The sequence below is a fragment of the Microtus oregoni genome, unplaced genomic scaffold (assembly GCF_018167655.1).
Source record: "Microtus oregoni isolate MIOR12 unplaced genomic scaffold, Mior012 000113F_ref0000058, whole genome shotgun sequence".
In the NCBI taxonomy this organism is placed as follows: Eukaryota; Metazoa; Chordata; class Mammalia; order Rodentia; family Cricetidae; genus Microtus; species Microtus oregoni.
The window spans coordinates 2,348,011-2,358,139 of NW_024544742.1; positions in this window are offsets into that span (position 1 = coordinate 2,348,011).

Below are 10,129 nucleotides of genomic sequence, written 5' to 3' on the forward strand. Positions count from 1 at the left end.
TCTCCAAAAACAAACAAACAAAGGAGAATATACTTCTTTCCAGCTATTCCCAACAACATACAGTTTACACTGTCAAAGTAAGAATAGCATTAAGAGCACCAATCACATAACCATATTAAAATGAAGAAACATTGGGAATAAAAGGGAGAAATTCCAGACACAAAGTAACAGAGACCAAGAAACAAACTACCTTTTTACATGGAACAAAGTGTAGCCATGAACGCTCTGAACTAGTATTTACCTCCACAACAGGTTTACATCTCAGTACATTTCTTCCAATAATGTTAGACAACTATGTTAGATATCAAGACAGCTTGATTCCTGAATCACTAAATGAGAACAGTGGGTAAGACCAGGTAGACTGAATATGGAGAAAGGAATTGGACCAAATCCTAAGTTTCTAGGAGCTCATTCATCTCTAGCTTATGAATGAGTCCAGACTCCACAGCACACTTCCTTCTTCAGACATCTCACCTTGGGTCCACTTCACTGCTCATTAGCACCACAGGAGGCCCAACTCAAACCAATTTTGCTAGTCATTAACAATCTAGTAAAAAGTCCAATAACTGATTAAAATTAAAAGATTGAAGTAATTGCCTTAAACAGACCTCCAGAAACTGACAGTGCTACCATACTTCTTCCAAATTTGGCTGGTCTAGTACACACACGACAAACAGATCAGTTCCTCAAAGCCAACTATATGCCTTGTTTCTGTGTCACAAGGAGAAAGTATACTATCTGAATATGGATGAAAGACAACTAAGAGAGATGCATCGATACGATCCCAATAGACAAGGAGATCACACAGTCAGAAAACAAAACTTCTACCCAAGGCTCACAGAACTAGGAATGACAGTCACACCATTTCTGAAACAAGTGACCAGCCTGCCACCCTCTATCTTACAATAAACTTAGTGCATTAAATGTTTAGAATGTTGATTTGAAAGTACCTCATGACCACTGCTGAGTCTCTCTACCACGGTGAAAAAAAGCATTTTCAGCCTAAGAAAGATCTATAATACTTAATATTTCTCAATTGTTTTTCTTAGAAATGTACAATAAACACAAATCTCATTCATTATACAAACTTCCTATTATGTTGCAAAATTTTTCAGAACATTTGAATTGGTTGAAACTTTAAAAATAAGCTGAGCACAATCCCAGCACTTGGGAGGGAGAGGTAAGCAGATAGATCAATGAGTTCCAAAACAGTAGGTACATAAAGAACTCCACACTTAACACATACGTACACACTCTCTCTCTAAAAACAAAACAAAAAAAATAAATAAAAATAAAAACAAGACATCCAGATCCCCACACCCCCTGTCTCCCTCCCTCCTTTGGGGCATAGCGCCTCCCTGCCCAGCCTGCTAGGGCGCTGGGACCGAATCTGAACCAGGAGGACATAGGGGTGGCCGGTAGCTCCTTTGTTCCCATAGCCTGTCCGCAGCGAGCGGGGTGGGCCCTTTGTTCGCGAGCTAACCAAGCAGCACAGAGTTTCGATCTGGGCACCGAGTGAAACATCATTGTGGTGAGTGAGTGCTGCGGCAGCTGGGATCATACCTCAGCCCGCCCACACTTCCTGGCCATCCTACAGGGGCTATACTGCCCAAACCCCCTCTCTCTTCCTATCCCACTCAGCTTACATCCAGAACCCCACACCCCCTGTCTCCCTCCCTCCTTTGGGGCATAGCGCCTCCCTGCCCAGCCTGCTAGGGCGCTGGGACCGAATCTGAACCGGGAGGACATAGGGGTGGCCAGTAGCTCCTTTGTTCCCATAGCCTGCCCCCAGCGAGCGGGGTGGGCCCTTTGTTCGCAAGCTAACCAAGCAGCACAGAGTTTCGATCTGGGCACCAAGTGAAGCATCATTGTGGTGAGTGAGTGCTGCGGCAGCTGGGATCATACCTCAGCCCGCCCACACTTCCTGGCCATCCTACAGGGGCTATACTGCCCAAACCCCCTCTCTCTTCCTATCCCACTCAGCTTACATCCAGATCCCCACACCCCCTGTCTCCCTCCCTCCTTTGGGGCATAACGCCTCCCTGCCCAGCCTGCTAGGGCGCTGGGACCGAATATGAACCGGGAGGACATAGGGGTGGCCAGTAGCTCCTTTGTTCCCATAGCCTGCCCGCAGCGAGCAGAGTGGGCCCTTTGTTCGCGAGCTAACCAAGCAGCGTGGAGTTTCGTTCTGGGCACCGAGTGAAACATCATTGTGGAGAAACATCTCTGGGGAGTGACATCACTGGGAAGGTACATCAGTGGGCAAGAAGACCTGATCCTATAAAAGAAGATCCAAAGGGGAGTATTGGGAGGAAGAGATGGGCAGACGCCAATGCAGGAATTCTCCCAACAATCTGAAAAACAACACGAAACCACCAGAAGCCAGTGACCCCACAACAGGAGGACATGAACACCTTAATCAAGAAGAAGTAGAAAAAACTGACTTCATGAAAGTGATTGACACCCTTAAACAGCATATAAAAAACGCCCTTATAAAAATGGATGAGAAGTATAATAGAAAGTTCGAGGAATTGAGTAAATCAGTGAATGATACCCTAGGAAACCAAGGAAAAACAATCAAGCAGATAAAGGAAACAGTTCATGACTTGAAAACTGAAATGGAGGCAAAGAAGAAAACACAAACAGAGGGCCGACTGGACATGGAAAATCTAGGTAAACGAATAGAGACTACAGAATCAAGTATAACCAGCAGAATACAAGAGATAGAAGAAAGAATCTCAGATTCTGAGGATAACATAGAGAAAATAAACACTCTGATCAAAGAAAACAGCAAGTCCAACAAACTCTCATCACAAAACATTCAGGAAATATGGGACACAATAAAAAGACCAAACCTAAGAATAATTGGAGTAGAAGAAGGAGAAGAAGTGCAGCTCAACGGTACAGAAAATATACTTAATAAAATTATAGAAGAAAACTTTCCCAACCTGAAGACAGATGTACCTATGAAGGTTCAAGAAGCATACAGAACACCAAATAGGCTGGATCAAAAGAAAACATCCCCTCGCCATATAATAATCAAAACACAAAATATACAGAATAAAGAAAGAATATTAAAAGCCGCAAAGGAAAAAGGCCAAGTTACTTATAAAGGTAAACCTATCAGACTTACACCTGACTTCTCTATGGAAACCATGAAAGCCAGAAGGTCCTGGATAGATGTTCTCCAAAAACTAAGAGACCACGGATGCAAGCCCAGACTACTATATCCAGCCAAACTTTCATTCACTATAAATGGAGAAAACAAAATTTTCCAGGATAAAAACAAATTTAAACAAAACGTAGCCACAAATCCAGCCTTACAGAAAATAATAGAAGGAAAATCACTAACCAAGGAGTCCAACAATGACCACAATAACTCAGACATCTAGAGACTCTTCACCAGCGCAAAGCAAAGAAGGAAAACACACAAACCCTACTACTTAAAAAGTGACCGGAGTTAACAACCACTGGTCATTAATATCACTTAATATCAATGGGCTCAACTCACCTATAAAAAGGCACAGGCTAAGAGATTGGATAAGAAAACAGGATCCAACATTCTGCTGTCTACAAGAAACACACCTCAACCACAAAGACAGGCACCTACTCAGAGTAAAGGGCTGGGAAAAGGCTTATCAAGCAAATGGACCTAAGAAACAAGCAGGTGTGGCCATACTAATTTCTAACAAAGTTGACTTCAAACTTAAATCAATCAGAAGACATGGAGAGGGACATTTTATACTCATAACAGGAACAATTCATCAAGAAGAAGTCTCAATCCTGAATATCTATGCCCCTAATATAAAAGCACCCACGTACATAAAAGAAACATTACTAAAACTCAAGGCAGCCATCAAACCGCACACACTAATAGTAGGAGACTTCAACACTCCACTCTCACCAATGGACAGGTCAATCAGACAGAAACCTAACAGAGAAATTAGAGAATTAATGGAGGTAATGAAGCAAATGGACTTAACAGACATCTATAGATTATTCCACCCAAAGAGGAAAGAATATACCTTCTTCTCTGCAGCTCATGGAACCTTCTCGAAAATTGACCACATACTTGGTAACAAAGCGAACATACACAGTTACAAAAAAATATTACTAACCACCTGTGTCTTATCAGATCACCATGGATTAAAGTTAGAATTCAACAACAATGCTACCCCCAGAAAGCCTACAAAGTCATGGAAACTGAACAGTCATCTACTGAACCATACCTGGATTAAGGAAGAAATAAAGAAAGAAATTAAAGTCTTCCTTGAATTCAATGAAAATAATGAAACACCATACTCGAACTTATGGGACACTATGAAAGCAGTCCTGAGAGGAAAGTTCATAGCACTAAGTGCCCACCTAAAGAAAACAGAGAAAGCACATATTGGAGACTTAACAGCCCACTTGAAAGCTCTAGAAAAAAAAAAGAAGCAGACTCACCTAGGAGGAGTAGAAGACTGGAAATAATCAAATTGAGGGCTGAAATCAACAAAATAGAAACACAGAAAACAATCCAAAGAATCAATGAAACAAAAAGCTGGTTCCTGGAGAAAATCAACAAGATAGATAAACCCCTATCCAAACTAATCAAACGAAAGAGAGAGAACACGCAAATTAATAAGATCAGAAATGAAAAGGGGGACATAACCACAGACACAGAGGAAATTCAGAGAGTCATTAGATCTTACTACAAAAGCCTATATGCCACAAAACTGGAAAATGTAAAAGAAATGGACGCTTTTTTAGATAAATACCATTTACCAAAACTAAACCAGGACCAGGTGAACAATCTAAACAGACCTGTAAGTTGCGAAGAATTAGAAGCTGTTATCAAAAACCTCCCTACCAAAAAAAGCCCAGGACCAGATGGTTTCAATGCAGAATTCTACCAGAACTTCCAAGAAGACCTAATACCTATACTCCTTAATGTATTCCACAATATAGAAACAGAAGGGTCATTACCAAATTCCTTTTATGAAGCCACAATTACTCTGATACCAAAACCACTCAAAGACTCAACCAGGAAAGAGAACTACAGGCCAATCTCACTCATGAATATCTACGCAAAAATCCTCAACAAAATACTGGCAAATCGAATCCAAGAACACATCCGAAAAATTATCCATTAGGATCAAGTAGGCTTCATTCCTCAGATGCAGGACTGGTTCAACATACGAAAATCAATCAATGTAATCCAGCATATAAATAAACTGAAAGAAAAAAACCATATGATCATTTCATTAGATGCTGAAAAAGCATTTGACAAAATTCAACATCCATTTATGTTAAAAGTCTTGGAGAGATTAGGGATACAAGGGTCATACCTAAATATAATAAAAGCTATATACAGCAAGCCGACAGCTAACATCAAATTAAACGGAGAGAAACTCAAAGCCATCCCGCTTAACTCAGGAACACGGCAAGGCTGTCCACTCTCACCATACCTTTTCAATATAGTGCTTGAAGTTCTAGCAATAGCAATAAGACAACATAATGGGATCAAGGGGATTCGAATTGGAAAGGAAGAAGTTAAACTTTCGTTATTTGCAGATGATATGATAGTATACATAAGCGACCCCCAAAACTCCACCAAAGAACTTATACAGCTGATAAACAGCTTTAGTAATGTGGCAGGATACAAGATCAACTCCAAAAAATCAGTCGCCCTCTTATACACAAAGGATAGGGAAGCAGAGAGGGAAATCAGAGAAGCTTCACCATTCACGATAGCCACAAACAGCATAAAATATCTGGGGGTAAATCTAACCAAGGAAGTGAAAGATCTATTTGACAAGAACTTTAAGGCATTGAAGAAAGAAATTGAAGAGGATACCAAAAAATGGATGGACCTCCCTTGCTCTTGGATTGGGAGGATCAACATAGTAAAAATGGCAATTCTACCAAAGGCAATTTATAGATTCAATGCAATCCCCATCAAGATCCCATCAAAATTCTTCACAGATCTGGAGAAGACAATAATCAACTTTATATGGAAAAACAAAAAACCCAGGATAGCCAAAACAATCCTATACAATAAAGGATCTTCTGGAGGCATTACCATCCCTGACTTCAAAGTCTATTACAGAGATACAGTAATGAAAACAGTGTGGTACTGGCATAAAAACAGAGAAGTCAACCAATGGAATCGTATAGAAGACCCGGATTTTATCCCACAAACCTATGAACACCTCATTTTCGATAAAGGAGCTAAAAGTATACAATGGAAGAAAGAAAGCATCTTCAACAAATGGTGCTGGCACAACTGGATGTCAACCTGTAGAAGAATGAAAATAGACCCATATCTCTCACTGTGCACAAAACTCAAGTCCAAATGTATTAAAGACCTCAATATCAGCCCGAACACACTGAAAAGGATAGAAGAGAAAGTGGGAAATACCCTACAACAGATGGGCACAGGAGATCGCTTCCTTTGTATAACCCCAGAAGCACAGACATTAAGGGCAACATTGAATAAATGGGACCTACTTAAACTGAGAAGCTTCTGTAAAGCAAAGGACATGGTCACTAAGACACAAAGGCAACCTACTGACTGGGAGAAGATTTTCACCAACCCCACAACAGACAAAGGTCTGATCTCCAAAATATATAGAGAACTCAAAAAACTAGACTTTAAAATGCTAATTAACCCAATTAAAAAATGGGGCACTGAACTGAACAGAGAATTCTCAACAGAAGAAGTTCAAATGGCCAAAAGACACTTAAGGTCCTGTTCAACTTCCTTAGCAATCAGGGAAATGCAAATCAAAACAACTTTGAGATATCATCTTACACCTGTCAGAATGGCTAAAGTCAAAAACACCAAGGATAACCTTTGCTGGAGAGGCTGTGGAGGAATGGATACCCTCATCCATTGCTGGTGGGAATGCAATCTTGTGCAACCACTGTGGAAGTCAGTGTTTCGGTTTCTCAGGAAATTCGGGATCAACTTACCCCTGGACCCAGCAATACCACTCTTGGGAATATACCCAAGAGATGCTTTATCAAATGACAAAAGCATTTGTTCAACTATGTTCATAGCAGTATTATTTGTAATAGCCAGAACCTGGAAACAACCTAGATGCCCTTCAATGGAAGAATGGATGAAGAAAGTATGGAATATATACACGCTAGAGTACTACGCTGCGGTAAAAAACAATGACTTCTCGAATTTTGCATGCAAATGGATGGAAATAGAAAACACTATCCTGAGTGAGGTGTCCCAGACCCAAAAAGATGAATATGGGATGTACTCACTCATAATTGGTTTCTAGCCATAAATAAGGACCACGGAGTCTACAAGAGGTGAACCTAAAGAAGCTAAGTAAGAAGGTGAACCCAAGGAAAAACATAGTTGTCCTCTTGGCTAAGGGAAGTAGACCAAATTTCCGGGGAGAAAATGGGATCTTGGGGATGGGGTGGGATGGGGGTAAAGGGAGATGGGGAGAGAAAAGGTAGAAGGGAAGGAGAGGGGACTTGGGAAACAGGAGAATTGGGATAAAGGAAAGGTGGATAGGGGAGCACGGAACCACAATTCTTAGTTAAGGGAGCCAGTTTAGGGTGGGCAAGAGACTTGACCCTAGAGGGGCTCCCTAGTGCCCAAGATGAGGTTCCCAGTTAGTTCCTTGGGCAGCTGAGGATTGGGAACCTGAAATGACCCTATCCTAGAGCAATACTGACGAATATCTTGCATATCATCATAGAATCTTCATCTGGTGATGGATAGAGATAGAGACAGAGACCCACACAGGAGCACTGGATGGAGCTCCCAAGGTCCCAAGGAGGAGCAGAAGGAGGGAGAACATGAGCAAAGAATTCGGGACCACGAGGCGTGCATCCACCCACTGAGACAGTGGAGCTGATCTACGGGGAGCTCACCAAGGCCAGCTGGACTGTGACCAAAAAAGCATGGGATAAAACCGGACTCTCTGAACATGGCGAACAATGAGGGCTGATGAGACACCAAGGACAATGGCAGGGGGTTTTGATCCTACTTAATGTGCTGGCTTTGTGGGAGCCTAGCCAGTTTGGATGTTCACCTTCCTAGATATGGACGGAGGGGGGAGGACCTAGGACTTACCACAGGGCAGGGAACACGGACTGTTCTGTGGACTGGAGAGGGAGGGGGGGGGAGAGAAGTGGGGGGAGGGGGAGAAGGGTGGGAGGAGGGGAGAAGGGTGGGAGGAGGGGAAGGGAAATGGGAGGCTGGGAGGAGGTGGAAACTTGTTTTTTTGTTTATGTTTTTTTTTCTTCTTTTCGCAATAAAAAAAAAAAAAAAAAAAAAAAAAAAACGGACTCTCTGAACATGGCCAACAATGAGGGCTGATGAGACACCAAGGACAATGGCAGGGGGTTTTGATCCTACGTAATGTGCTGGCTTTGTGGGAGCCTAGCCAGTTTGGATGTTCACCTTCCTAGATATGGACGGAGAGGACCTAGGACTTAACACAGGGCAGGGAACCCGGACTGCTCTGTGGACTGGAGAGGGAGGGGGAGAGGAGTGGGGGGAGGGGGAGAAGGGTGGGAGGAGGGGGAGAAGGGTGGGAGGAGGGGGAGAAGGGTGGGAGGAGGGGAAGGGAAATGGGAGGCTGGGAGGAGGTGGAAACTTGTTTTTTGTTTATGTTTTTTTTCTTCTTTTCGCAATAAAAAAAAAATTAAAGTAAAAAAAATAAAAATAAAAACAAGAGGAGGTGGAAGTGGAAGAAGCCACAATGAAAAAAAAAAAACAAAAAACACTTTAAAAATATATTCTATACAGCCATTCAGCTTGTTCAAAATCCAGAAAAGGCCTGAAGTCATTAGTCAAAATCAAGGATTGATGCAATTATATAAAATTGAATTACAGGGATAATCTGTAAACGTCACACATTAGCACTTTGCTGATAATAGAGACCCAGCTATCACACAGCATAGTCCAAAGAAGGACAGAGATGCAAAACCAAACACAGTAAGATGATATGATAAATCCAAGGAGATGTGGAATTAATGTTCCGGGAAGTTATCATGGATAGATTCTGGGCAGCACCCCAATCCTACACTAATTCATTCATTCCCAAGTTCCTCAGACTACATGGAGCGAAGAGACAAAACAGTACCAGGCCACTTTCATTCTCATTTCTGCCACAGAATTAAAATAATTACGAATGGACCAGGTAAGGAAGCTGTGAGCTTTCTAGCTTTTATTAGTTGTGTTTTATTCAAGGCTTTTAAAATATTACAGGATTTCATAAATTTCCAGCATATAAAATGCCAAACTGGTTTTCTCATGTCACAGGAAAAATGACAAGAATGAAAAATGGAAAAGGTTCAAATTGTCTGGCAGGACTAGAAAATACAGCCTGAGCATCAAACACATTCATCTACCTGGCTCTCCTATGATCCAATCTCTTCAAACCTTCTTCCAGATAGACTAAACCCAAGATTGCTTTTTTGTTCTTGTTGTTGTTAATTTTATTTTCAAGACAGGGTTTCTCTGTGTAGCTTTTGGAGCCTGTCCTGAAACTCTCTGTAGACCAGGCTGGCCCCGAACTCACAGAGATCCGCCTGCCTGCCTCTGCCTCCCAAATGCTGTGATTAAAGATGTGCACCACCACCACCCGGCTCTGAGATTGCTTTTTAAAATCAATGTTTCTCTAATTTGACAAATACCAAAGTAGAGTTACACTTTCTGATTATGTAACAATTAATAGTAACTCTGACAACTGAAACAGTCAGCTCTGCTGGCCAGGGCCATAAGCCTAACTTCTCACGCAACTCTTAACACGCCAGCCACTGACGCTGCACATTCCACCTGTTACATACATTGGCTAAGAGGGTTGCGGGAACTTAAGAAATGAAGGTATTCCTGCAAAACACCCCACATGTGGTAACAACACTGCTCATCTACTCTTCATGCACATTTTAAACTGTCCCAAGACTCATAGTTCAGCCAGCTGCTCACCTGAGCAGCTCCAACACTACTACTTTATCACAGCTGCCAGAACTAGTGATGTGCGCATGGGGAGGCACATCTACTCCAGACAATCAGAAACATGGAGGAAGGGGAGCAGGAGTTGTTTTTCATGTTATTCGTTGAGACAGGGCTTTACTATGGAGCCCAGGTTGGTCTTGAACTCACAATCCTTTT